This window comes from Oncorhynchus masou, chromosome 23 (assembly GCF_036934945.1).
Source record: "Oncorhynchus masou masou isolate Uvic2021 chromosome 23, UVic_Omas_1.1, whole genome shotgun sequence".
NCBI lineage: Eukaryota > Metazoa > Chordata > Actinopteri > Salmoniformes > Salmonidae > Oncorhynchus > Oncorhynchus masou.
Window position 1 is genome coordinate 59,392,807 of NC_088234.1, and position 24,227 is coordinate 59,417,033.

The 24,227-nt window shown below is 40.3% G+C and overlaps 1 long non-coding RNA gene across 1 annotated transcript in view; it reads right to left on the reverse strand.

The window, feature by feature from the left end:
• The window catches only part of LOC135511129 (uncharacterized), a 36,708-nt gene that overhangs the window by 11,657 nt on the left and 824 nt on the right, over positions 1–24,227 (reverse strand). The gene's annotated exons all lie outside the window — the stretch shown is intronic.

A 24,227-nucleotide genomic window follows, 5' to 3' on the forward strand; every position in this document is an offset into this window, starting at 1 on the left:
TATATATATATATATATATATATATATATATATATATATATATATATATATATATATATATATATATATAGTTGTATATATATATAGTTGGACTGTAACTTGAAATGCATTTGCCTACAGGTGAAAACTGGGACGCCAGGCACAATTTCAACAGCTTGACACTGCCAGTGTGTTTAGTAAACAAAGCTATGGATTCAAAGACTGAAGTCCATGAGAAATTAACATATTATGCTATGTATTGCTTATTTATAAAGACTCAAATGATAACATAAATTTAAACAGTGATACATACAACCTTAGATTATGTTCTATGACTTGTATTAAGCTCATAAAGGCATCTATTTGTGCCTTTAAAATGGGGTATTTTCTTTCCACAAAAATCAGACCATTCTGGCCATTAGTACATGAATGTTATATTTTCTGAACACTGTAGAGTAAGAGACTCCACATCACATGGACTGAGGTACGGTATGTTCCTCATGTGCAGCAGACATTTTGTCCCTGCGTGAAAGCTGTTTAGAGTCTGCAGGCCTCACACAGTCTAGCTAGGAGCAACCCAAATGTCATGCAGCACACACAACCACAGGTGGGAGTGTTGACACACACACACACACAGACACACAGACACACAGACACACAGACACACACACACACACACACACACACACACACACATTATAGACCCCCTCTTTGTAATTCCATTAAATCCCCCCAGTATAAGCAACAAAATGTTGAATACTCTACAGTAGATAATTGAAAGTATAGTACATAATTTCTACAGGTGAATCTCTATAGGGGACATTCATTTATTTGTTATCATCTACTGTATTCTCTTGTTGTTAGTGGTAGACTAAACATCACAATTGACATGTTCTGACACACTGGATCACCTATTGGACTCAGAAAAATGTGTAAAGCAACTTTTCAGAAATGAACAAAGAAGATACCACGTGGTAGTTCCAAGAATGTGCATTTTACTGTTACATTAACAAGATAACCAACTTCCAGGTAAACAAATTACACCTGAAAACAAAACTGAGAAAGGCTTGTGGTTTTCTCAAAAAGCTCACCCTTATTATTCAGACTGAGATCTTTTGTGGAGGATTTGGTACTTCTGGGTGACATTTCAACATCCTATGTGTTTGGTTGGTGCCATCTGTGCATTCAAAACAAGCCCACGCGCACCTCGACTCACTGCTCAGTGCTCAAATCTCCCCTCTTTTGTGTGAGCCGTATACATTCTCTCACACTAACACAAGGTCATATATGGTTAGAACTCAGTTATTGTTGCTTCATTCCCATAGTCCTGTACTATTGTCAAATTGATAGTCATCATATTCCATGTTTACAACAGTATTATGATGTGGTACATACCTGTATATACACACTGCAGACTGCCGAACTCTGAAACCTGTTAGAGCAGTGGAAGTCCAGCTATAGGGTGTAATAAACCAATCATCTCTGAAAGGTCTGCGTGGATTATATCTGGACTGTCTAGACAGCGCTGAACTTGTCTATTTGTCCTTTAAACCTGAAGTGCATGAACTGTAATATGTATGTTTCTATTACACTGTGCTAGAGAATTATATTTACCATCAGCATGCAAATTCATAGGGCTGATTTCTTCGCCATGTGACATTTAACGTTTGACTTGACTAACATGACCTTGAAAAGTCAGGGGTCACATTCATGCCTGTCCTCAATTCTCTCTTTAAATGCCATGTGCTCCAGTGAATACGCTCCAACTAAAATTAACTTCAGACACCAATTAGAAAGGTCAAAACTGACATAAAAACATTTTATCAACCTAGGTCTGTGTTTCCCAACTCCAGTCCATGAGTACCCCGCGACAGCAACTTTTTGTTGTTGTTGCCCCGGACATATCCCAACTCCAGTCCATGAGTACCCCCCGACAGCAACTTTTTGTTGTTGTTGCCCCGGACATATCCCAACTCCAGTCCATGAGTACCCCCGACAGCAACTTTTTGTTGTTGTTGCCCCGGACATATCCCAACTCCAGTCCATGAGTACCCCCCGACAGCAACTTTTTGTTGTTGTTGCCCCGGACATATCCCAACTCCAGTCCATGAGTACCCCCCCCGACAGCAACTTTATTTGTTGTTGCCCCGGACAAACGATTGAAGGTTTGATGATTTGTTGAGAAGTTAAATCAGGCGTGCTTGACCAGGGCTACTGTTGGGACTAATTGAGGACTGGAGTTGGGAAACATTGATTTAGGTAGATTTCTTTTGCAAATGTCAACATTGACCTTTCTAATTAGTGTGTCTGTTCATTTTAGCTGGAGTGTATTCACTGCCCTAGGTGATGGTAAGGTTTGGAACAAGTTATTGTATTGCAGTTATATTACCTTTGTCTGTGTGGATAAAACCCTGACTTTATTTCAGTATGTCTTTAATTAAAACAAATATTCAGTTCTGAAGAACATGAATGACTCACTATTAAGTCTCCTGGTTACTTGTATAATGACTTTGTTGTGTTGCCTGATGGCCATACCACTCTGCATACAGGTTTTGTTATGGTGAACATCAGGGGTCTGTCATGATAACATCTCACATTTCTATTACACGGTCTTAAATACCGGACACTTGTTCAATTTCCTTTTTCAGAGGTGAACAATTGCACAGTCAGACAGCTATGAAATAGTTACATTGTGGAAGTCCACTGAAGTTTCGCTCTGCCTCAGCTTGGTATATTGTGCCGTTTCAGAAGTAGACTTTCAGAGACGCAATCTGCTTCAATCACCAAGTTATGTCACCCTCTTATTTTCACTTGATGTCACAATTTATCTGTCGGATACCCAAGGACAATATTACAATGTGAGTCTTCTCTAAAAAAACAAACAGACATTAAGGGTGATAAGATTACTTTAAGTTACACACTCTTTACCTCAATTTTGTCAACAAAAAATATGTATTTTGCTCCTTTGCACAAAAAACCTACTGAAACTCTAGCTATGTGATGTGCATCTTCATGATGTTTGACATAGTTATTATAGAAAGCTACATAAAAGTGACCGTGATAACACGTTTAGATTATAACACCACATAGACAAATAAATGATGTGAGGCACACATAGATGGATAGATGGATCATATTATGCTATCTTATATTATTTCGACCTGAATTTCCCGAAGTGCTCAGTGCCTCTGAGGTCATGTTTCACAATGTTGCCTTTGTCATGAAGACAGATTTCCATAAAGAGATTTCAATGAAGTAGTCTTTTAGCTATTCTAAAGCTCTGCTGTCTATTACTCTCTACACTGCAGCTTGTTCTGACAAGCAATGCCCAAACAATCAGTACAGACAGGACACATGTCAATCAGTACAGATATGGCACATGTCAATCAGTACAGACATGGCACATGTCAACCAGTACAGACATGGCACATGTCAACCAGTACAGACATGGCACATGTCAACCAGTACAGACATGACACATGTCAATCAGTACAGACATGACACATGTCAATCAGTACATACATGGCACATGTCAACCCATACAGACATGGCACATGTCAACCCGTACAGGCATGACATATGTCAATCAGTACAGACATGACACATGTCAATCAGGACATACATGACACATGTCAATCAGGACAGACATGACACATGTCAATCAGGACAGACATGACACATGTCAATCAGTACATACATGACACATGTCAAAACACTGCTGTCAGGTACTGGATGATGGTCAGAGCTTGGTCAGAGCTTGATACGAGCTCACACACACACACACAAAAACAAACTTGTTGCCCAACAAAGAGAGGCACGATGCCTAATCAAGGATGCAACTATTCAATCCCTTATAAAAATAGTAAATCATATACTTACTACAAATGACAAAATCCAGATTGAAATCATCTGTGTATATTTACCCATAGTGTTTTGTTCTTGCAGAAGGGAACCATTTAGCTTGGTTGGAGATAGAGAGAGTGTGGCATAAAATCAGAAGGTATTGCTTGATTTATACAGCAGTACGTCCTATCATGCGGAAACAGCTCTTAAAAGTTATGACTTTTTTTTCCAGTGACTGAAAGTGAAAAAGACGAAGGATGAGCATCATGAATTGCCATAACCACAGACGGTGGAGGTGGTTGAGTCAGAAAGGGACAGTCACAACTTTCCAATAGGCTTCTAGCGACGTAGGCTACAACTCTCCAGAACACTAGCGACCAATATCAAACTTTTTTACTGAAGGGAACAAGTGACACTTGTGACTTTTAAAACAAATCTTCATCCCCAATTATAATGGAAGAAATGACAACGGTAACTTTATATGTATTTCTTGTATCAGTGATTACAGATATGTGAGAGAACATGTCATTGACTTTTCCCAAATCAAGCCTGGTTAGCACAGCAACAAAATGTGAAGCCATGTTTGTCCTGTCTTGCTTTTTAAATCAACCCTTGTCTATTATACACATGGTCGAAAGCCGGGATAAAACCGACCGTATACCATGGGTATGACACAACTTAGTTGTTTACTGGTCTAATTACATTGGTAATCAGTTTATAATAGCAATAAGGCACTTTAGGGGTTTGTGGTATAATATAATGAAGCAATAAGGCCTGAGGAGGTGTAGTATATGGCCAATATACCACGGCTAAGGGCTGTATCCAGGCAGTCCACGTTGCGTCGTGTGGAAGAACAGCTCTTAGCCGTGGTATATTGGCCATATACCACACCTCCTCGGGCCTTATTGCTTCATTAAAACCCTGGTATTTCAGTATGCTTTGAGGGAAATCATTTGTACTTCTAAATCAATATTTCATAATCATGATGATCATCTATTTGAAATTTGATTCATATTCACCAGTAAAATATGTATTCATGTTTTAAAAACAAATATATCATAGGTTTTATATTGACCTCAAATAGGCTACCACTCCAAAGTGCTGCAAACTGCATAATGAGCACCAAATAGTCATCTCTAAATCCAGAGAAAATGAAATGTCAGTGAAGGTTTTTCTTATTACCTCCGTATCAAACAGGAAGCCTCAGCACAGGCCGTGACATTTGATCGATTTGTTTGTTCAGGAAGCGGTATTAATAAACAAACTCATAGTTTGGGCGTCTGTGTCAACACCTGCACCACTGCTGTTATGGATGCAAATCATTCAAATCAAAAAGATACAACAGTTATTTTCTGAGTTGATATATAAGCAGGACGGTATGAATAGATTATTTGCAAATAGCCTAATATTAAGGTTAACTTTTTACCAAAGTAAAAAAGCAACATCATTTCATAAGCAATAACTATGCCATGCATAGTTTTCTTTTATAAATGTTGTAATAAATTATTACATTTTTTACTGACTACAATAGCCTTTGGTTCACTCAGCTTACTGAGCATTTTTCTCAAAAATAAAAATGCACACAATTCCAAAGATACCATCATTTACATTCAAGAGGATTTGAACCCAGATCCTAAACAACAGAGATAAAGATAGATGTCTGACATTTTGAACAATTCATACATTTTTTTGTTTAATATTCACTTGTAAAATTATTTACAATTAGGCTTACATTACTAAGCAAGAAATGTGAATAGCTTAGTTGAATAAGATCCATCAATAAATTTCCAAATCTATTTGGAATTTCAAAACGCATATAAGATGCAGTGTACTCCATGATATCACACTAACCAAATTAAATAGACAGCCACAATTATAGAACATTTGTATGAGAACGTAATATGATTTATATCCTATCTACCATTCTTATTGTTATCGCACATATCTTGAAAATCATGACTTGGATCTCATTTTCACAGTGAGACTACATTTCTACGGAAGGGATGTTGGCATTTCACTGAGTGAACAAAAGTACGTTCTTTTTCATTTTGACAAAATAACAATACAGATAGCGTAACATATTACCATAAAATGTGCATCATTCTGTTAAAGGATAGACCTATTTGAATGTGGCTATTTGAGCATAAAAAACATACAGCAAAGGAGAAAGTAGACTATAGAGCACCAGACATTACAGGGTAATAATGTACACACAGTACCAGTTGAAAGTTTGGACACGCCTACTCATTCAAGGGTTTTCCTTTATTTGTACTATTTTCTACATTGTAGAATAATAGTTAAGACATCACAACTATGAAATAACACATGTGGATCATGTATCAATCATGTATCATGTATCATGTATCATGAATCATTCCTCAAAGTAACCACTCTTTGCCTTGATGACAGCTTTGCACACTACTGGCATTCTCTCAACCAGCTTTGTGAGGTAGTCAATGAACAGGTGTGCCTTCTTAAAAGTACATTTGTGGAACTTATTTCCTTCTTAATGTGTTTGAGCCAATCAGTTGTGTTGTGACAAGGTAGGGGTGGTATACAGAAGATGGCCCTATTTGGTAAAAGACCAAGTTCATATTATGTCAAGAACAGCTCAAATAAGCAAAGAGAAACGACATGAAGGTCAGTCAATGTGGAAAATGTCAAGAACTTTGAAATTCTCTTCAAGTGCAGTTGCAAAAGCCATCACGCGCTATGATTTAACTGGACCGCTACAGGAATGGAAGACCCAGAGTTCCCTCTGCTGCAGAAGATAAGTTCATTAGAGTTACAAGCCTCAGAAATTGCAACCCAAATAAATGCTTCACAGAGTTCAAGTAACAGACACATCTCAACATCAGCTGTTCAGAGGAGACTGTAAATCAGGCCATCATGGTCGAATTGCTGCAAAGAAACCACTAGTAAAGGTCACCAATAAGAGGAAGAGACTTTGCTGGGCCAAGAAACACGAGCAATGGACATTAGACCGGTGGAAATCTGTCCTTTGGTCTGATGAGTCCAAATTTGAGATGTTTGGTTCCAACCGGTGTCTTTGTGAGACACAGAGTAGGTGAACGGATGATCTCTGCATGTGTTGGACCGCAGAGTGAAGGAAAAGCAGCCAACGAGTGCTCATAATATGTGTGAACTCCTTCAAGACTGTTGGAAAAGCATTCCAGGTGAAGCTGCTTGAAAGAATGCCAAGAGTGTGCAAAGCTGTCATTAAGGCAAAAGGTGGCTATTTTGAAGAATCTCAAATCTAAAATATATTTTGGTTACTACATCATTCCATATGTGTTGTTTCATAGTTATGATATCTTCACTATTATTCTGCAATGTAGAAAATAGTAAAAAATAAGGAAAAACCCTGGAATAGGTAGATGCGTCCTCACTTTGGACTAGCACTGTACATATAGCGGTTGTATAATTCACAATGCGGATAAACTAGCGGCTGAGTAAACTGTGTTATAGGACCACTCATTTACTGCATTATAACTTGATATAGGCCTATTCTAGTGTGATACTGTACATACAGACCTATATAAACATTAGGCATATATGAAATATGATATTTTACTCTGATATCATTGCATTCTAGGACCATGTTGAAATGAGAAAAACTAAAAGTAGAATGAGGTGTTACAAAATGTCTTGTTGAGCTAGGATACTTTCCTGGGACTTTACCGCCATCTACTGGCTATAACCTGTCAAACAGTTCTAGAACAACAAGAAACCCTCAGTTCAGAGTAGCTACAATTTTGTCATGATTGTTTACAAAGAGACTTCAATACATTATACCATCGGATGTAACAGGTTAAAGCTGTAGGCAACTGCAGTAGGCCTATAGGCCATGATGCTATGCCATGTCATTATAGTTGGGGCGGCAGGTAGCCTAGTGGTTAGAGCGTTGGGCCAGTAATTGAAAGGTTGCTGGATCGAATCTCTGAGCTGCCAAGGTAAAACTATGTCATTCTAAACAGGGCAGTTAACCCACTGTTCCCTGGTAGGCCATCATTATAAATAACAATTTGATCTTAACTGACTTACCTCGTTATAAAAAAGTTATACTGAGCCCCTCTGAGGAGCTATGGAGTATAACCACACTTTCTGTTACTGTCAATGAGATGATGATGATGATGCTTCTCAACCGTGACTCAATAAGTAGTCAGCAGAAATGTAACTACACTGAACAAAAATCTAAATGCAACATACAACAATTTCAAAGATTTTACTTAGTTACATATAAGGAACTCAGTCAATTGAAATAAACATCCCCCTAATCTATGGATTTCACATGACTGGGCAGGGGCTTAGCCAATCAGAATGAGTTTTTCTCCACAAAAGGGCATTGTTACAGGCAGAAATACTCCTCAGCAAACCCCACCCCCTCCTCCTCCCCCTCCTCAGACGATCCCACGGGTAAAGAAGCCAGATGTGGAGGTCCTGGACTGGCATGGTTACATGTGGTCTGCGGTTGTGAGTCCGGGTTGAACGTACTGCCAAATTATCTAAAACGATATTGGAGGCGTCTTATGGTGAACATTACATTCTCTGACAACAGTTCTGGTGGACATTCCTCCAGTCAGCATGCCAAAAGCACACTCCCTCAAAACTTGAGATATCTGTGGCATTGTGTTGTGTGACAAAATGGCATATTTTACAGTGGCCTTTTATTGTCCCCAAAACAAGGTGCACCTGTGTAATGATTATGCTGTTTAATAAGCTTCTTGATTTGCCACAGCTGTCAGGTGGATGGATTACCTTGGCAAAGGAAACATGCTCACAAACAGGGATGTAAACAAATTTGTGCACAAAATTTGAGCTAAATAAGCTTTTTGTGCGTATGAAAAAAATTTGTTGATATTTTATTTCAGCTTGTGAAACATGGGATCCACCACTAACACTGTGTTAATATTTTTGTTCCATGTACATTGTGTTGATGTATTTGTCAACATAAACTGTTGACTAAGCATATTGTTGTGTAATCGTATTCCTTGCTATAAATATAAATATATTTAGTGCAACTGAAAACAAATGAATCCCAAGGTCCAGGTTTTAAGACTACATGAGTTTAGGAGGACAAACAGTTATTCAAAATGTAAAACATACCACTAAATATTCTAAAGTTTTACTACAGGTATATCTCCAATGTGCAGTAAAACAAGTTGAGCCTTTCTTTTGAATCTTAGGGCTTCAACTCAACTACAATCATTCTTGTCTAAACATTTGACACACTTTCCCCTCTACACACACATTCCCCCTCTACACACACATTCCCCCTGTACACACACATTCCCCCTGTACACACACATTCCCCCTGTACACACACATTCCCCATGTACACACACATTCCCCCTGTACACACACAGTCCCCCTGTACACACACAGTCCCTCTGTACACACACAGTCCCCCTGTACACACACAGTCCCCTGTACACACACGTTCCCTACTACACACACAGTCCCCTACTACACACACATCCCCCTCTACACACACAGTCCCCTACTACACACACATCCCCCTCTACACACACAGTCCCCTCTACACACACAGTCCCCCTCTACACACACAGTCCCCCTCTACACACACAGTCCCCCTCTACACACACAGTCCCCCTCTACACACACAGTCCCCCTCTACACACACAGTCCCCTCTACACACACAGTCCCCTCTACACACACAGTCCCCTCTACACACACATTCCCCCTCTACAGACACATTCCCCTCTACACACACAGTCCCCTCTACACACACAGTCCCCTCTACACACACAGTCCCCTGTACACACTTTCCCCTCTACACACACAGTCCCCCTCTACACACACAGTCCCCTCTACACACACAGTCCCCCTCTACACACACAGTCCCCCTCTACACACACATTCCCCCTGTACAGACACATTCCCCCTGTACAGACACATTCCCCCTGTACAGACACAGTCCCCCTGTACAGACACAGTCCCCTCTACACACACAGTCCCCTCTACACACACAGTCCCCTCTACACACACAGTCCCCTCTACACACACAGTCCCCTCTACACACACAGTCCCCTGTACACACTTTCCCCTCTACACACACAGTCCCCCTCTACACACACAGTCCCCCTCTACACACACAGTCCCCCTCTACACACACAGTCCCCCTCTACACACACAGTCCCCTCTACACACACAGTCCCCTCTACACACACAGTCCCCCTGTACAGACACATTCCCCTCTACACACACATTCCCCTCTACACACACACATTCTCCTGTACACACACATTCTCCTGTACACACACATTCTCCTGTACACACACATTCTCCTGTACACACAAATTCTCCTGTACACACACATTCTCCTGTACACACTTTCCCCTTTTACACACACATTTCTCTGTACACACACATTAACCTGTACACACACATTCCCCTCTTCACACACATTTCTCTGTACACACACATCCTGTACACACACATTCCCCTGTACACACACAGTCCCATGTACACACACATTCTGTACACACACAGTCCCCTGTACATACACATTCCCCTCTTCACACACAGTTCTCCGTACACACACTTTCCACAGTACACACACTTTCCCTTGTACACACACTTTCCCTTGTACACACACTTTCCCTTGTACACACACTTTCCCCTGTTCACACACTTTCCCCTGTATTCGATGAAGAAGTCTGCTGAATCTAACTACATACAAACATATGAATTTGTACTGAAAAGTTCTTCACTACTCATTGTTTAGGTATTAATCCTTGAGTTCAGATCAGAACTCATGACGACTCTCATTTCATTCAGGACCCAGACACTAGGCTACTGCTACTCATATTCATCAGTGACATTAACTTGACATTTATGCATCATCTATACAAGGAATCATAAGCCTCCCACTCTAAAAGAAGATACAAATTATAAACAAAACCCACACAACGGGATAACTGACAAGTTATTCAAAGTAATGTTGAGATGCGAATTACACAGAGACCTCTTACATCTGCTAAGGTTGCTAAGAAATACTGTATCTAACCTCTAGCATAAATACTTGTGGCATTTAAAATCTAATAAACAGAAATATACTAACCCACATATGCTTACATTTCAAGACAAATCCTTATTTCAAAAACTACTCAACTCCATTCTATGCAATTACAAAGCAATTACTAAATTACTATGAGTGTGTAATACAAAACTTCATCTACCTTCACATTAAAGGATTGTCATATCACAAAATGTACTAATCTAATTGACTAGAGTAGCTATACAAATGTATGATCTTAATTTGACCAGTAATGTTAAAGCAAAAGAATCCGTCAGCAACAGGATTTGAATGTTTACAGAAAAAAAGGTGCTATTTACAACTTAAAAGGCTTCTTCAGCTGTCCCGATAGGAGAACCCTTTGAAGAAACTTGTTTTGGTTCCAGGTAGAACCCTTTTGAGTTCCATGTAAAACCCTTTCCAAATAGGATTCTACATCGAACCTATGAGGACAACCAAAGAACCCTCTATTTCATAAAGTTGCTTGATCGATGGTTGATCGATGGTTAGGCTATAAACTGACAAAATTAGGCTACATGAAAAACGCAATATTGTTAATAGAACTGTGTTATAGTGCCGGGTTTTCAGTGAATTTATGTAAATAATGAAGTTCATCTGTAGGAAAATTCCCAGCAACAAAGGAGTGATCAAATTAAGATCTTACATTGTTCTTGGCAAGCAGATTTCATGGAGGCCTCCTTTTTCTGCCCAGTAACAGAATGCTGAGTAATTTCAGACATAGCCTCCCACACTCACCTACCCACTCTGCACTGCTCTTGGTGTGTACCCTAGTCATAATACAGAAACTACCAGCACTTCACAGACGCCCACCACACAACACAACAGACGCTCCACTTACAGTAAATGGGTGCAGTATGAGCGGAACCAGAATAAGGGTGGGGGGATTCTCTTACCCATAGAGACCCATATATCACAGAAAACACCTCAGCCAAGAATCCTTCCCGCTTCAACTAAAAGCTTAACCATCTGATTTGGGTTATAAAGTGTGACTCTATCGTTATACACTTCCTTGCACCAAACTAAAGTTTTCCATTAGAAATTATATGTGTACTATACATTATGGGGGATTTTATTATACTGTGCCTTAAAGAAAACCTTGGGTTAATCAATCTAGCAAACAACCAATGAGGTGCATTTGTTTTAAGGCCCAGTGCAGTCAAAAACAGTCTGGCTTTAATTCCAGTTTGTGCAGACATCACCAGGTGGTAAATTAGTTAATAGACCAATAACAAAGAGAGTTCCAAAGCTCTCTGCCAAAAAAAGCCCGTTTTTAGGTTTCCCCTCCCCACTCAGACCACTCCCAGACAGTCCTAGAAAAATTATTGCTTGAGAAATGTGTCTCGCTAAGAAGCAATTTTTGTTTGCTTTCAATCAAAAAGGTTAAAAAAAGAATCACAGTAAAATACCCACTGGGCACAAACTGGTTAAATCAACATTGTTTCAACGTCATTTGTCAACATATTGTGATATGGAATCTACGTGGAAAATACATTGGATTTGAAAAAAGTCCACAGAATTACCACAGAATTAAGTAATCGTTGTAACCAATTTTCAACATAGACAAACCAAATTTTCACATTTGAAACAACGTCAGAACTTCAATGTTATATGCACTATCAAAAGCAAAAAATATTATAGGCTGGGCAGTACCTACTACAGCTATTTGGTCTCCCATCCAGGGTTTTAACCAAGCCCAGCCCTGCTTAGCTTTTATATTTGTAACTGACTACTACCAATGTGATATTGTGAGAATGACTGTTGAGAATCCCCCACTTAAAAATTCAATAGATTCACTGTTGCTATCAAAGTCATTTCGAAAGGTAGGTTTAACAGAGCAAATGAAATGTAAATATACTTTATAAGTCATATACCATCAATGATGCCGTTTAGGGATATATAGCACTTACAATGTCATCAACAGCTTTGGTTTCAATTCAACCCAGGGTTCAACTAAAAATAGACCAAGTTTAACTACACTAGATTTAGTCCTATTATTTAGCTTAGCTTTTTGGTTGAGATGGAGACGAGAATCCAACATGTCAATTATAAATTTGTAGACAAACCGGATATTGAATGGTGTTTGGTTGTCAATGCAACCAAATATCAACATTTGAAGGAGATCTTCTGTTTGAATAGTTCCATCTGTGCCACTAACTTAATCTGGCTTTAATTACAGTTCATCTACAAATTAATAATTCATATGTTGGATTCACGTCTCCATCTCAACCAAAAATCGAGGTTAAAGTTTGATATGATTTATTCCTATTCTTTATTACTGTATAACAAACATATGATTGAATTGTGTTTTGTTGACAACACAGAAGTTAAAGGATATCTAATGATTGGATAGTTTCATCTGAGCCACTGGCTTAATCCTACTGTTTATTTTGAATCTTGCTTTAGATGGAGACGTGAATCCAACATATCAATTATTCATTTGTAGACAAACTGGAATTACAGCCAGACTAAGTCAGTGGCACAAAAGACACATCTTCTTTCAATGTTGATATTTGGTTACGTTGACAACCTAACACAACTAAATTACACTTTTGCAATACAGTAAATAACCTATTAACTTGTTGACAAGTTAACAAATGATGTGTTGGATTCACATGTTCAACTAATCCAAAAATACAAATTAAAGAATAGGATTAAGCCAGTGGCTCAGATGAAACTATACAAGCATTAGATAACCTTTAAATGCTGCATTGTCAACCAAACACAATTCAATAATATGTTTATTATACAGTGAATAGCCTAAAGTTAAGCCTATCTTATAAACTAATGTAACAGTAGTTATTCAAACTTAAAGTGTGTAACACTTCCACGGCCACATTTTGAGGTTAGCCTCCTGTAACTATAAATGTCTTCTTGTGTAATCATGTTCAAGATAGCATGCAAAGGTCACAGGTCTGTGGAGAGCTTCACAATTGCTCTAATAATCTGCTCAGAATCTCCAACAGCATGCAGCACAACACCATGTTCTTTAACGTAATCTCAACAGCACTCCAGGTAATTTGGTTGTGCTATTAGATGAAGTTCAGTGATAGCACATGAAGTTGTTTAATTAATACAAAATATCTGACACTGTATTGCGACTTAAAACTGCTTTTAGATGGAATTCAACAAACTTCTGTCTGTCTTTTTGAGTGGGCGACTAAAGGTTAAAACCTCATTGATCGACGTCACAATCAAATATCAGACAAATCTCTACATTGAAATTACGCGGTGTGCCCAGTGGGTACTTAATTGTTACCCAGAATTATTTGATATTGAGATAAAAACGGCTGCATTTGACCTTTAAAGACTGTGCATGTTTCACGTGTTCTTGATTATACAACAAAACTGACTGAGTAGAAGAGGAACCATATCTTGGTCATGGACACATTTAGGTGATCATGTCAAGTGTTAAATAAAATGGATTCCACTTCTGCTTTCAATATGCCTATTACTGATTCATTGGGCATGATCAGAACAGGATGGTGACTACAGCCTAACAAGAAGCGCAACAGTATATAGAAATGAAACTATGTTCCAAACTCTTTAATTGTAGAGACTTCTTAAAAAGTAGGCTAGTGTACATGTGAAACATGCCAGGAGACAACAGTCCTCAATTCAAAGTCAGCTCCGATCAATACATTATGCCATGTTGGTCCAGTAACTCTAAGTTATTGTAAGTCTTCCAAATGCATACAATGTGTGGTTCCGTTTGGCAGGCAACATACATTAACTCACACATTAGCTCAATCATTTGAAAGGGTAATGTGCCTATGGACATCCATCTGATGTCTATATAATTTAACCGAGCCAACGTCCATGACTGATCCGTTTCTATTTCTCATCAGGTCTCAATGTTTCCACAAAGTTACATGGCTTTACGCCCTGTGATAGTAGGAACAGCATCAGACACTAAAGACATTGACAACACAAATAACACTCGAACATGGATGACCCAGCATATGCTTACCATTCACTCACTCCTGGTCCTCTTCAGAACCCAAACCCTCTGAACACAAAGAACAACAGACAGACTCCATCCATCAGAAATTGGCCAGTTTCATCACACTGAGTGAAACCCTTTCCCTGCCCACACACAGCACCCCCAACCAGGTGCACCACAGATATCCAGATACGTTAGAGAGAGAAAAAACAGAGTGAGCAGCTAGCAGAACAGATTCGCTCATGCCTTAGCTGAGTCACCAAAACCACCACTTCCCATCTCTGCATGCCTGTCATAACTCCCCTAATGACTGGTCAAGTTCTCAGGATCCCACACTGAACCCCGGGAAGGTTGGGTGTGGGAGTGTGTGTTCCCAAACTGTGGGGGTTGGATGTGATATGAAATTGACCTCTGAATTGGACATCTGTGTGTGTGCGTGTGTGTATGTGTGCGTGTGTGTGTGTATGTGTGCGTATACTGCCTCCGTCGTAGCGATAACCTCATACTAGTGTCTCATGATAGTAGAGTACAGGAGGAGATTGACTCTTTGGCCATTATTCATCAGTATCCCAGACCATTGATGATCTGGTTATGTTACACATCAATATCATAGACTACTGACACTCTGGTCATCTTATACATCAGTATCCCAGACTACAGACACTCTGGTCATGTTATACATCCGTATCACCAGTATCCCAGGCCAGTGCAGCTGATCAACCCTCCAGGCTCTCCTCCAGAGGGGTCCATGGGAACTGAGGAGCTCCTTTGTAAACAGACACTTCCTCTGCTGCAGTTCCCACGCTGGTGGACGTAACATTCCACACACACAGGCTACAGTATATTAATACATACAGGACAGAACCCTGCCATGGCTTGTTTTAATCAGACCCCCCCCCCACCCACCCCTGCCGTCAGAACAGCCTCAATTTATCTGGGTAACGTCTCTACAAGGTGTCGAAAGCATTCCACAGGGATGCTGGCCCATGTTGACTCCAATGCTTCCCACAGTTGTGTTAAGTTGGCTGGATGTCCTTTGGGTGGTGGACTATTTTGAAACACGCGGGAAACTGTTGAGTGTGAAAAACCCAGCAGCGTTGCAGTTCTTGCCACAAACCGGTGCGCCTGGCACCTACTACCATACCTCGTTCAAAGGCACTTAAATCTTTTGTCTTGCCCATTTACCCTCTGAATGGCACACATACACTATCCATGTCTCAAGGCTTAAAAATCCTTCTTTAACCTGTCTCCTCCCCTTCATCTACACTGGTTGAAGTAGATTTAAAAAGGTATCAAAACTTTCACCTGGTTAGTCTATGTCATGGAAAGAGCAGCCGTTCATAATGTTGTGTACACTCAGTGTACGTGTACAAAGAAGTATATTTTACACATCAAAGGGAAACTGTAGAGACATTATGACTGAGAAATGCTTGCTCAGTGTTGCTGCGTGTAGGAGGATAGGGGGGTCTGGCTGTTTCCACTCAAGTCAATGTGAACTTTTTTTAAATGCTGACTTCTAATTCAACAGAAAGGGTTGTGATCTGATTACTGTTGTTGCACTAATCACCTTACACCAGAAATTATTCTAGAAGGGAAGACAACTCATAAAAATATACCTGGCATTCTACCACTAGCAGATATAAGGTGGACATTTTGAGTGCATGATTGTAGTCCCTAACCAATACCCATGCCAATAAGACAAAGATATCCAGAATGTCACTCTACACAGTCATCTCACCACAGAATCTAACTGTTGACTCATATCCCTGTTGTTTCTGGTCTCTTAAAATATGTGCATGGTGAATCCTGTATTTCAATAGATATTGTTCTGTCATGGATGAGCTTATACTATATGTAAAGTCACATACAGATATGTGATCTTCATTTGACCAGTTTCTCACAGACGAAAAATACACCTGCAGCAACAGGAAAATGTGAAATACAGTGTGGATTATAATTCATGGACATTTGTGTATGTGCAAATCAAGTCTGAAATTTTAAAGTGGAAACTGTAGAAGCCTTTTTCAACCTTGAATACACTATAAGTTTGCATTTCCTGATGTGCAGGAATATACACTGCTCCAAAAAATAAAGGGAACACTAAAATAACACATTCTAGATCTGAATGAATGAAATATTATTATTAAATACTTATTTCTTTACATAGTTGAATGTGCTGATAACAAAATCACACAAAAATTGGGGAAAGGGTGGGCCAGTCCATAGCATCAATACCTTCCTCTTACAGGAACTGCTGACACACTCCAGCCACATGATGTCTAGCATTGTCTTGCATTAGGAGGAACCCAGGGCCAACCGCACCAGCATATGGTCTCACAAGGGGTCTGAGGATCTCATCTCGGTACCTAATGGCAGTCAGGCTACCTCTGGCGAGCACATGGAGGGCTGTGCGGCCCCCCAAAGAAATGCCACCCCACACCATGACTGACCCACCGCCAAACCGGTCATGCTGGAGGATGTTGCAGGCAGCAGAACTTTCTCCACGGCGTCTCCAGACTGTCACGTCTGACACATGAGCCCAGTGTGAACCTGATTTCATCTGTGAAGAGCACAGGGCGCCAGTGGCGAATTTGCCAATCATGGTGTTCTCTGGCAAATGCCAAACGTCCTGCACGGTGTTGGGCTGTAAGCACAACCCCCACCTGTGGACGTCGGGCCCTCATACCACCCTCATTGAGTCTGTTTCTGACCGTTTGAGCAGACACATGCACATTTGTGGCCTGCTGGAGGTCATTTTGCAGGGCTCTGGCAGTGCTCCTCCTGCTCCTCCATGCACAAAGGTGGAGGTAGCGGTCCTGCTGCTGGGTGGTTGCCATCCTACGGCCTCCTCCATGTCTCCTGATGTACTGGCCTGTCTCCTGGTAGCGCCTCCATGCTCTGGACACTACGCTGACAGACACAGCAAACCTTCTTGCCACAGCTCGCATTGATGTGCCATCCTGGATGAGCTGCACTACCTGAGCCACATGTGTGGGTTGTAGACTCCGTCTCATGCTACCACTAGAGTGAAAGCACCGCCAGCATTCAAAAGAAACCAAAACATCAGCCAGGAAGCATAGGAACTGAGAAGTAGTCTTAGGTCACCACCTGCAGAACCACTCCTTTAATGGGGGTGTCTTGCTAATTGCCTATAATTTCCACCTGTTGTCTATTCCATTTGCACAACAGCATGTGAAATCTATTGTCAATCAGTGTTGCTTCCTAAGTGGACAGTTTGATTTCACAGGAGTGTGATTGACTTGGAGTTACATTGTGTTGTTTAAGTGTTCCCTTTATTTTTTTGAGCAGTGTATATAGACTGTACCAGTCAAACGTTTGGTCACAGCTACTCACTCAAGGGTTTTTCTTTATTTTTACTATTTTCTACATTGTAGAATAATTGTGAAGACATAAAACTACGAAATAACACATATGGAATCATGTAGTAACCAAAAAAGTGTTTATTTCTTATGGCTGCAGGGGCAGTATTGAGTAGCTTGAATGAAAAAGTGCCCATTGTAAACGCCCAGCTCCTCAGTCTCAGTTGCTAATATATGCATATTATTATTAGTATTGGATGGAAAACACTCTAAAGTTTCCAAAACGGACAAAATATTGTCTGTGAGTATAACAGAACTGATATTGCAGGCGAAAACCTGAGGAATATAAAAAACCAGGATGTGGCTCTATTTTGAAAACTCCATGTTCTATAGCCTCCCTTTGCTCCATTTAAAGGGATATCAACCAGATTCCTTTTCCTATCGCTTCCTAAAGGTGTCAACAGTCTTCAGACATAGTTTCAGGCTTTTATTTTGAAAAATGAGCCAGAACGATAACATCGCGTCAAGTGTTCGCATGAGTTTTGCGCAACAGAGTTTGGGCAGACATTGCCGTTCCCTCTCCTACTGAACAAGACCGTTGCGGTTGATATATTATCGATTATATATTTTAAAAACAACCTGAGGATTGATTATGAAAAACATTTGACATGTTTCTGTGGACATTACGGAAACTATTTGGAATATGTCTGCGTTGTCGTGACCGCTCTTTCCTGAACATAACGCACCAAACAAACGGAGGTATTTTGGATATAAAAATAATCTTTATGGAACAAAAGGAACATTTATTGTGTAACTGGGAGTCTCGTGAGTGAAAATATCCGAAGATCAAAGGTAAACGATTAATTTGATTGCTTTTCTGATTTTCGTGTCCGAGCTACTTGATGCTAATTGTACTTAATGTTTTGTCGAGCGATCAATAAACTTACACAAACGCTTGGATTGTTTTCGCTGTAAAGCACAATTTCAAAATCTGACACGACAGGTGGATTAACAAAAGGCTACGCTGTGTTTTCCTATATGGCACTTGTGATTTCATGAATTTAAATATTTTTAGTAATATTTATTGAATGTAGAACTATGCTATTCAGCGGTTGTTGATGAAAATTATCCCGTTAACGGGATTGCAGCCATAACAAGTTAAACAAATCAAAATATATTTTAGATTCTTCAAAGTAGCCACCCTTTGCCTTGATGACAGCTTTGCAAACTCTTGGCATTCTCTCAACCAGCTTCACCTGGAATGCTTTTCCAACAGTCTTCAAGGATTTCCCACATATGCTGAGCACTTGTTGGCTGCTTTTCCTTCACTCTGCGGTTCAACTCATCCCAAACCAGGTCTGGTGATTGTGGAGGCCAAGTCATCTGATGCAGCAATCCATCACTCTCCTTCTTGGTCAAATAGCCCTTACACAGCCTGGAGGTGTGTTGGGTCATTGTCCTGTTGAAAAACAAATGGTAGTCCCACTAAGCGCAAACCAGATGGGATGGCATATCGCTGCAGAATGCTGTGGTTGCCATGCTGGTTAAGTGTGCCTTGAATTCTAAATAAATCACAGATGGTGTCACCTGCAAGGCACCCCTACACCATCACACCTCCTCCTCCACGCTTCACGGTGGGAACCACACATGCGGAGATTACCCGCTCACCTACCCTGCGTCTCACAAAGACACGGTGGTTGGAACCAAAAATCTCCAATTTGGACTCATCAGACCAAAGGACAGATTTCTACCGGTCTAATGCCCATTGCTGGTGTTTCTTGGCCCAAGCAAGTCTTGTCTTCTTCTTATTGGTGACCTTTAGTAGTGGTTTCTTTGCAGCAATTCAACCATGAAGGCCTGATTCACACAGTCTCCTCTGAACAGCTGATGTTGACGTATCTGTTACTTGGACTCTGTGAAGCATTTATTTGGGCTGCAGTTTCTGAGGCCTGTGACTCTAATGAACTTATCCTCTACAGCAGAGGTAACTCTGGGTCTTCCTTTCCTGTGGTGGTCCTCATGAGAGCAAGTTTCATCATAGCTCTTGATGGGTTTTGCGACTGCACTTGAAGAAACTTTCAAAGTTCTTGAAATGTTCCGGATTGACTGACCTTAATGTCTTAAAGTAATGATGGACTGTAATTTCTCTTTGTTTATTTGAGATGTTCTTGCTATAATGTGGACTTGGTATTTTACCAAAGAGGGCTATCTTCTGTATACCACCCCTACCTTGTCACAACACAACTGATTGGCTCAAACACATTAATTAGAGAAATTCCACAACTGTACTTTTAACAAGGCACACCTGTTAATTTAAATGCATTCCAGGTGACTACCTCATGAAATTGGTTGAGAGGATGCCAAGCGTGTGCAAAGCAGTCATCAAGGCTAAGGGTGGCTACTTTGAAGAATCTAAAATCTAACATTTATTTTCTTTTTTTAAAACACTATTTTGGTTACCACATGATTCCATATGTGTTATTTCATAGTTATGTCTTCACTATTATTCTACAATAGAGAAAATTGTAAAAATAAAGAAAAACCCTTGAATAAGTAGGTGTGTCCAAACTTTTGACTTGTACTGTATATATATTTTTTAAACTGTCAAATTACACAAGCAAGCTATTTGTAAGAGGCTCCTTTTGACGAATTAAAAACAAACATTTTTGTGGCTTGAGAAGGAGCTATTTCTGTACTTCTGTAAATGTGCTTGTCGTCTGGTACACAGGAAGGGCCTTTTGCAACTGAGATGAGTCAATCCTAGATGAGTCGGTCATGTTGCTACGGAAGCAGATATATTTCCAGATATACTCTGTCACACACCCACACAGCCAATGAGCCATTCCATCACGGGAAACCGAAAACGCTGGAATTACAGGAAGACTTTGATGTGAGAGTGGCAACTTTGAATGAATGGTCCTCGGATCCGCAATGCAGAAAATGTAGAGACATCAAATGCAGAAAATGTAGAGACATCAGATGCAGAGCCGAGGACCGTTTTACAGCCCTGTAGGAGTTGTGGGTTAAATTGTGAGTCAGGAAAGGAACTGAGTATAGATTAGTACTATTCTAGTCTAAACAGAGTTGATTCTCAGCCAGGTCCCAGACTGATTCTTCATTGTGTGCTTAATTACTCAATGTCTGACATGTGGGGGCGAGTCTGCATGCATTATATTTTCCCTCCAACCCTAACTTCACAGTCCACACTACTGTACTATTTGGGTGATGCAGTGTGTCTGACCACCAACGATGAGAGTTGTTCATAACAGGGTGCTAGTGTTATCCCACCACATAACCCCCCCTCCCCCCATGGTCATTGTGCCAGCCTTATGGTCGACATCCCTTCCTGAGCTAGAATAATTTGAGGGTCTCCTCCACTATACCTCTCAGAGATTTTTCTCTCTCAAGAATATAGTTTCCCCAAAGGCAGTTTTTCATTTTAACATGAAGAGGTTAAAGTTAGTCATTATTTTATGAGTAGAAAGGAATGGTCGGGAGGAAAAGCTTAGTTCCCAAAAGTTCCAACTGGTCAAAATCATTCGTTTTTGAGACGGGGTGTCACCAAAGCTGTGTTGTATTCATTAAGTATATTATAGCTAATTTTCAGATGCATTCTTTTTGCATTAAAAAAACAGATAATTATGACAATAACAGTGGTCAATTGTATGACAATTAATTTTTACCCAAAATTCCATAATGGTTACAGCCCTAGTCGACCATGTGTCTACATTAGTCTACCCTAACACATTTTACATCACTGTAGTCTGTAGCTTAAAGTAAAACGACACACCTGCCAACAGCATTACTGGCCAATAAGAATTAAATGTCTAATATGTGTTAGGTCGATCCGTTTCACACAGCAAGAGAGAACTGAAATCCCTCAGGTGCATACTGAATACACACACACACAACGTCCTTGTCAGGACAATTAGACCAGCGTAGGCCAACAGCTGTGTCTCTGTCCTCATTATAATGATCGACAGTGTGAAACCCTTTCTCACTGCTCATCCCTTCCTTCCCCACTGCTGAGAAACTGCCTGTCAATACTTCTACCTGACACAAAACATCCAGTCAACATCCTCTAATCCCAGAGGGGACAGAGAGAAGAGAGCAGCTCACTAGCCCTACCCATCACAGTCCGTCCGGCAGGGAGGCAGGAAGCATTCAGACTGACAAGGATGTTGGGTGTGACTTCATGGCACACTTCCCATATTCTCCTGAATAAGAACCAGCCAAAATCTGTGGATGACCTTTGACCTGAACCAAAGAACCCCTTCTGAACATACTGTAGTGTTTTTACCATGTTGATACTGGTATACCAGTTACTAGATTTGCAACACAATGTCACAGGGCTCAGTACAATAAAATGTTATCAAGGTAGTTACATTTTCATCTAGGCTTGTATTGACAGTTTTGAGACAGGACTAAAGTATCAATTTACCTTTTAGTTAGTAACCGAGAAAAGGTTTGTGTTAGTGGGAACAACAACGTGTGTCATTATCCATTTCTATTTGACCATAGTGAGGTGCTCTCACATCACTATTGGAAAACCTCCTCTATGGTTATTGTGAAAACAGTGCCACCTTGAGACAGAGATATAACCATACAAAATTGTGGAAAGGCTAAAGCTAACGTCTTTCAAAATGTTCACTAGATGGCACTAAAACCTAATGTAGCCGATGGCGCATCACCAGGTGGATATGAGCTCTTCACAGCTTTATAGAGCTGAATACATTTTCATTCAAATAGATTTCAGTACGTTCATGAAGTATGATTTTATGGATTTCAATCTGCTATCACTTCATCAACTTTTATGAATATCTATTGGACAATCCTTTTTTATTGCTCTTCTCCATAACTGTAGACAAATTAAACTCAGTGCACTCAACATTAGCTTTATTCAAGTTGTGGATATTACAATCTCTATTGCACCACCAGTCTTAATACCAGTTTGGAGCACAATACTAAAACCAAACGAGTTCAGACTCCAACTGCCATTTCAACACTACACATGTTGTTTTAATGAATGCAAGTGTCAAGGCCACCACTTCCTCTTCTCTTCTGCCGTACAATGTCAGGTTCTTACTGGAAACCAGTCCCTCTGACTAAAAACAGACTGGGATACCATTGTAAACTGACTTACCATTACAAAACTAGGTTTTAGTTGCAAGCCTTTACTGTTAACCATATACACTGAATGCACAAAACATTAAGAACGCCTTCCTAATATTGACTTGAATCCCCTTTGCCCTCCGAACAGCCTCAATTCGTCGGGGCATGGACTCTCCAAGGTGTCGAAAGCGTTTCGAAAACGTTCCACAGGATGCTGGCCCATGTTGACTCCAATGCTTCCCACAGTTGTGTCAAATTGGCTGGATGTCCTTTGGGTGGTGGACCATTCTTGATACACACAGGAAACTGTTGAGCGTGAAAAACCCAGCAGAATTGCAGTTCACACTCAAACCGGTGAGCCTGGTACCTACTACCATATCTCGTTCAACGCAGTGACCAGAGCTCCACAAGTACAGAAAGATAAAACAGTCTTCTGGACCATGACCTCTATCCTGTGAAATTACTGTTCTATTCACAGTTTATCAGATGAATGTAGCAAGCTAACTGAGCCAGACTTAAACCACATGAATGGATATGAGAGGGAGAGGGAAATCCCAGAGTACTAATTCTGAGACAGAAAATTGGTTCATTCAGGCTAGGGAAAATACAGAGTTTTTAGTTGTAGAGTAAATGTAACACTGAAGTGCATAAGCCTCCTGTAAATGTTTTAACTAGTGGCAACCTGTCATCTCCTGTCCAATCTGAGCAGAGGTGAATGGGATAGAGGGGGGTTTGCATTCACCTCTTCCAGTCGTTTAGATCTGTGATGAACCATACCTGTCCATCTACAGTAAACTTTGGATATAGGATACAGTGGCAATGAACCATACCTCACGGTCTACAGTAAACTTTGGATATAGGATACAGTGGCAATGAACCATACCTGTCAGTCTACAGTAAATTTGGGATGTAGTAGGGTAGTAAAACAAGTGCTGCATTCTAGTTAGCTCACGCCCCCTATCTTCTTGTCAC